The sequence below is a fragment of the Myodes glareolus genome, chromosome 2 (genome assembly GCF_982192425.1).
Source record: "Myodes glareolus chromosome 2, mMyoGla1.1, whole genome shotgun sequence".
NCBI lineage: Eukaryota > Metazoa > Chordata > Mammalia > Rodentia > Cricetidae > Myodes > Myodes glareolus.
The window spans coordinates 99,176,849-99,182,906 of NC_142027.1; the positions used below are offsets into that span (position 1 = coordinate 99,176,849).

General features: G+C 43.2%; 1 long non-coding RNA gene across 1 annotated transcript; it reads right to left on the reverse strand.

The window, feature by feature from the left end:
• Positions 1-1,990: 1,990 nt before the first annotated feature.
• On the reverse strand, positions 1,991-3,767 carry LOC148123081 (uncharacterized). Its single transcript, XR_015735286.1, has 3 exons — positions 3,507-3,767; positions 3,252-3,415; positions 1,991-2,849 (listed from the first exon to the last, which is right to left on the reverse strand). It is a non-coding gene; the product is annotated as an uncharacterized LOC148123081 (long non-coding RNA).
• Positions 3,768-6,058: the final 2,291 nt, after the last annotated feature.

Genomic DNA, 6,058 nt, shown 5'->3' on the forward strand with positions numbered 1-6,058 from the left:
GCACAAGGCAGCAGAAAAATTGGGAGATTATGTAAAAGCCAAATAAGGTCAAAGACACAGGAACTATTTCCAATAACATCATAGAAGAAAACTTCCCTAACCTGAAGATTGAGCTTCCTATCAAGGTTAAAGAAGCTTAGAGCACTCCAAACAGACTTGATCATTGAACAAATCATACTTGGCACAATATAATCAAAACAATAAAACAAAGAATGTTCAAAGGTATAATAAAAAACATCAAGTAATGCTACATCCACGGCTGTCTCGCCAGTGTAGCAGAAATGCTGACTGAAGGGGCAGGTGTTGCCGGAGGATTGGGATCTGTGCTCCTCGGAGCTGAGTTCCAGGCTGTCCCTTGGCAATCAGTTGTGGTGTAATGCCACCTGAGTTGCCATTTGTACTGACTCGACCTGGCTGTCCTTGGAAGCCATATGTGTGTCCTTTTCTTTGTCTTTGTGTTCCTTGTGATCTTTGTATATTGCTAACAGATCAGACTATTCCAGGCAGTTGCGGATACAAACAAGACTGTTGAGGACATTTTTGAAGTTTTACCCCATTATTCATTAAAGCCTTTAAGGAAATAGCCAGTTCTGGAAATAGGGAAGTCATCGTTAAAATAATTTCTTAATGATGTGGAGCAAAAGGAGTTGCTCTTATCAGGAGAAACCTTAGAAGCCTTCTGTAGGAAAACAGTTGCAGCAACACTAGATGTTTGCCTGAGAAATACGTGCAGGGGGCCTATGAAATCTTTATTATGGCCAGAGTAACCTAGGCTAATTACAACATCTGACCCTGAGGGTCGGGGAGGGAAGAAAGTTGAGATTTATGGTATGAGACTAGTTTCAGACAAGTTTGAGATCATGTCTTTAAAATTTCCTCGCAGAAAGTTTTCCCAGGAAGATAGTGGCCTTCTCCTCTCACACCCCAAGATATTCTGAGCACAAGGTCACTTAGCCCAGCCAGCCGCCTGGTACAGACTGGGCGAAAGTCCTTGTGCCCAAGTCAAAGCATTTTCAAAGATTCTTTTTGTAAACTGTTTTATGCTTTTTTTATGATCTAATGGTGTATGCCTTTGCCAAGTTCTTTGTTTGTAAAAATATAAAAGCCTCGCACTGAAAAAGTAAAATCGCAGCAGCATTTTCAAAATACATTGAGGGTGTCTGCCTGTCAATTTCCTCCGCTGTATCCTGAAATCTCCTGTCCTTCGTCCTGTTCCCCCACGGTCTGAGTGGCTCCCCTGAGCCGGTCTGTAGCAAAGTAACATAATGGCAGGAATTATTAGAATAAAAAGATGACTGATTATACTAATAATAACTATCATTATGACTAGGGTGAGTAAGGCACCATATAGGACTTGGTCAAGATTCCATTTATATGATGTAGCCAATGAAGTGGATTCTGGACAATTGATAAGCTGTCACAAAGAACCAGACACCCATTGACCTGGACAGGACCATCATCCTCTGCAGTGAAGAATGCTCAATTGGGATGGTTGGTGTACATCAAGACCACAATACAGAAACTCATCATCTACCACAAGGAGATGCACATTGCACACAAACTCACTACACCTGGCTGATCTCAAGATTAGACCCCTGAAAACCTTGTCAGCTGGCTTGCCCCTGGTGACCCAGGAAGATGCTCCCTATATGTATGGTGGGCAGGAGAAGACTGCAGGCAGCTCGCTCAACAAGGCTGCACACAATACCACTGGCCATCATCTGCAGCTCCTTGGCAATCAGGTTTCCTTCTAAACTAAAGTCTGTTGATGGCCCTGGGCCCAAAGATGTTCCAAGTTTGTTGTTTGTTTTCTGGACAGTGATGTTCCCCAATCCTATTAAGTACTGTTTACCTATTTCCAGTACAAACACCTATCTTGCTGTTTACTCAAAGTCAAGGAATCCCCCATGGGGAGAACAAATTTATTTGTCTGAATAATCATTAGATGGGACAACAGCACTTTGGGGGATGAAAGATGAAGGCTGTGAACATAAGCAGATGTGACCAGATCAATCCTAGACTCAGTCAAGCAGAAAGAGGAAGAGGCTCCTGAAAAGATGTGGCTTCTCTTCTCTGCAGCCACACCCTCTCTGAGCACCTCAGGACGAGAGCAGATTTCTCAGACAGCATTCATCTGCTCAGCTTGGAGCAAGCTGGAACCCATGAGGAAGATAGGGTCTTCTCAGGGTACCCAAGCATCACTCACTCCTAATATCCTCTTCAGGGGAATTTTGTTCCTCTCCTTCTTGCTTGTGAACCCTGTCACCACCCACACATTCATCCCTTACTTTTCTGCTGCCAGAATGGAATTTCCTCTGGAGAAATCACCTCCTCCCCTTCCAGATCCAAGCCCTTTCTTCTGCCCTCTCTCACTGCTTTTTATCCCTTGACATGTCCCACTTGACCCACTCTTCCTTCCACCCTCCTCTTCCTGTGCCTCCTTACCACCTAAGAGAAAAGTGTGCAAGCACTTCTTTACATGTGCTCATTGATTCTGCTGATGGAAATGAGGGGAGAAGAAGATGGGGACCCAGAGTCATCTGGGACACTTAACTTTTCTCATGTGGACTTGGAGCGGGATGGATGCCTCGTCATTGCCCATGATGATGTGACTGGCTTCTCTGTCCAGCTACTTCTTCTGGGGACAAATGAAGTTCACCCTTGCACCCAGTAGGAGATGAGGGATACAGAGCTCACGCCCTGGTGGCTGGAGCTTTCTAACAGGTAGAGGTTTGGGGCACACCTCCTTTCATGTTCTGGCCTGGCTTGCTCCAGAAGCTGTTATGCCCCAACCAGGCTGAACACAGACCGGGGTTTAGGAACCCCGGGTCAGGGCCGCATCTTCAGCCCTTGAAAAGAGAGAAACAAAGGACTGTTTTAGTGATATTGACATAGAAAGACTTAGCAAAAAGCTGATCTGAGGAACCAGAGCTCTCCACAGACTTCTTCCCTTCCTAAACTGTTGTCCCGTTGAAAACCATCCTAACTCCTGTCTCCCAGCATCCCCAAGCCCCGCCAGCAACTTCTGCTGTCTGCTTCTGTCTCATCTACGCTAGTCTTTTCATGAATAGAATACAGTGTGAAACTCCTTTTGGGGTTCCAGACACCTTAATGTTTGGGTCCTGTAAATGGCTGAAGCCTTCCCATGGCAAAGTGCCTTCAAAAAGACAGCTCAAATCATATGGGGAATAACTGGCCTCAGCCAGTCCATATACTTAAAACTACATTTTTCATTCTTTGATATTCATTACCTGGATGTTGTATCTTTAGTCCTTGGTATGCAGAGGCAGCAGAAAAACCTTCGAAAAAGGTTTCTGTTGTCCTCCATCTTAGGATCCTGCTGTGTTTCCTCAGATGTTTTATTTTCAGCATTTTCTGCTTCCATGTGTGTGTTGAATGCCTTCATATCAGCACCCTGTGGGGCAGAATTCGCAGGTGAGTTAAGATCTGATGTATAAATCAGGGGAGCTGGACTTAGAGAAACCCTTGCTAGTGTTTTCATTTACCTCCTGTCCGTTATTTGCTTTGGTTTCTGTCATGAATGTTGGCAGAGCCAGCTCACTCCATCTCCTCTGCAAAGGAAACCTAGGGAGGGTAAGATGAAATCCACGCCTCCTGGAGTAGCAGACCTGGGGATGATATTGGCTTTTCCTTCTGTATATATGATTTCTCTTGTACAACAAGTCATTTTTTGCCAAGGTGTCATGCAATCTGTTTGGCACAGTTGTTTCCAGATTCTCCTCAGCCAGAATGTGAGTGAGGGAACAGGTGGCATTCACTAATGTAGAAATGGAGTACTCCGATGCTACTTCCTTGGATGGTAGGAAACTGTAATCGTTGATATTGATGGAGGAGAGTTCATCCGCCACGTCCTCCACCTTTTCTGGTGGGGAATGACTCTGCCACAGGATGCTAGAAAGAAAAAAAATGCAAAATCAGCACTAGGAGACAAAGTTATGACTATCAGTTTGTACATCAAGAAATCAAAAGTCTCACAAGCATGCTACTGTTGCATCTTGGTGGTCAAAGATGCAAAAACAAACAAAGGACAACATTCCAACCACAAAACTGTTATGAGAAAGTGTAAGAAAGGACAGAGCTGGAGATAACTTTGCAGTTGAATCAAAGAGCAGGTTCTTTGAAAGAATGAACAAATCTGACAACCCTTGATATGAACCCCCCAAAGGAAGACACATATTATAGAAATGTGAGAGAGGAAAGAGATGACTAAGATCCATGGGAACTCTAAGACCTACAAAATAAATCTTGCACTCCAAAGTGTTGACAATCCTCAAAGAAAGAGAATGCTAAATTCACAAAGTGGACACAAACAGAGATATAACAGATTACCAAATATACACCACCAGCTGCCTTCCTACTGCTCCACCTCAATATGATGATGAATTCAGGATCTTATGAAATGTGCCAAGATCTATATGAGTACAAGATTGAAAGATAATAAGGCTCTCCCTATCAGGACAGCACAGGACCAAAGACTGTATGAAGGATCATACCTGCTTTCTTTAAATACAATGGAGATCAATGATCCTCAAGCTGCTTCACCAGAGACAATAAACATCGTTCTAAACATTCTAAGATGACAGTAGTATCCTGATGCCAAAACAATGCACACACACACACACACACACACACATACACACACACACACACACACTTGAACATTTGTGTTGCATACACACACACGTTGACACAAACACACTAATACATACACTCACAAAATGCATAATATAATGTTCTTTATGCCCATTATCTGAAATGAGATTCCCTGTGCAACACTGTTTAAGAATCCATGGAAGATATCTCATGTTATTCCACAAAGAATGATATGTTGTAGTTTTCTGACATACACATAGACACAGCTTCAGATGTACTGCGCAAGTTCCAGAGATATCCTCAGCCTAACTAGAGCCGTGGATGTGTTTGTGGATTCTTAAAAGGGGAGTACATTAAGCACATTCCAGGGATTTTTGCAATATAACACAGCAGATGAAAATGATCCTTGTTCACTATATGTATGGATACAAGTCTCAAGGCATATACTATTCATGTTTAAGGTTGGAAATAAAACAAAAAAAACCCAAAAGAAATAGTACCACATGGCCAAAATAATTATAGAAAAAGGATCAAATTTAGAAAAAAAGTCAAATGGGCACAAGCAGAAATCAATGTCTCAGACACCAGCAATGATTCTGTGAATTAGAAGATGGTGTAGAACATGAATCTCTTGACAACAGAAAGGAAAACTCCCAATGTCAAGGTCTGTGAGACTGGGAAATCCCAAATGTATCAGGCCCAATGTTAGATCCAAATGCTCTCCATCCAACATGACTTTCTCTGCAGCTTCAGAACAAAGCCCAGGACACTGAAATCCTTCAGGAACAAATTCCTTTCATTTCTCACAAAGAACAAATGATGTCACTGCCAAAGTCGGACCAGTAACAGCAAGGAGTCACCCAAGATAGTTTCTCTGTCTAATAACAGGGGCTGCATTATTTTTATCATGGCAGGGAACATTTTGTTATCAGAAAGCAACTTAAGGGACAAAAGGACTCCCTTGTCTCATGCCCTCTGAGTACAGGGGATGCATGGCAGATGAAGGAGCAGGGGAAGTTGGCCTGGGGACGATGAGGCTGAAGCAGCTGGTTCCATGGCTTTGGCAGGCCCTTGCTGCATCCAGTCACCTAATTCCTCCTGCTGCTCTCCAGTGCTTTAAGGTTTTCTGTCTTCCCAAACCAATCAGCACTCCATACTAGAGACCAAGCATTCAGGCACATGTGGAAGTGTTAGGCCTTTCACATTAAACCTTGAGGACATTTTCCCCCAGTCTTGGGTGAGAATCATAGTCAGAAGAAGGACAGAATCAGAAACTCTGAGTTGACCTAGACTAGTGACTTGGGTCTGGACTACTTGAGGTCGAAACTGCTTCAGTGGCCGTATCACTGTGCCTATAATTCTCTAAGAATTCTCTAGGATAGACATCACCACTTCTGCACACCAGATATTCAATTTTCTTCTTAAACCCATTTGGATGGATCTA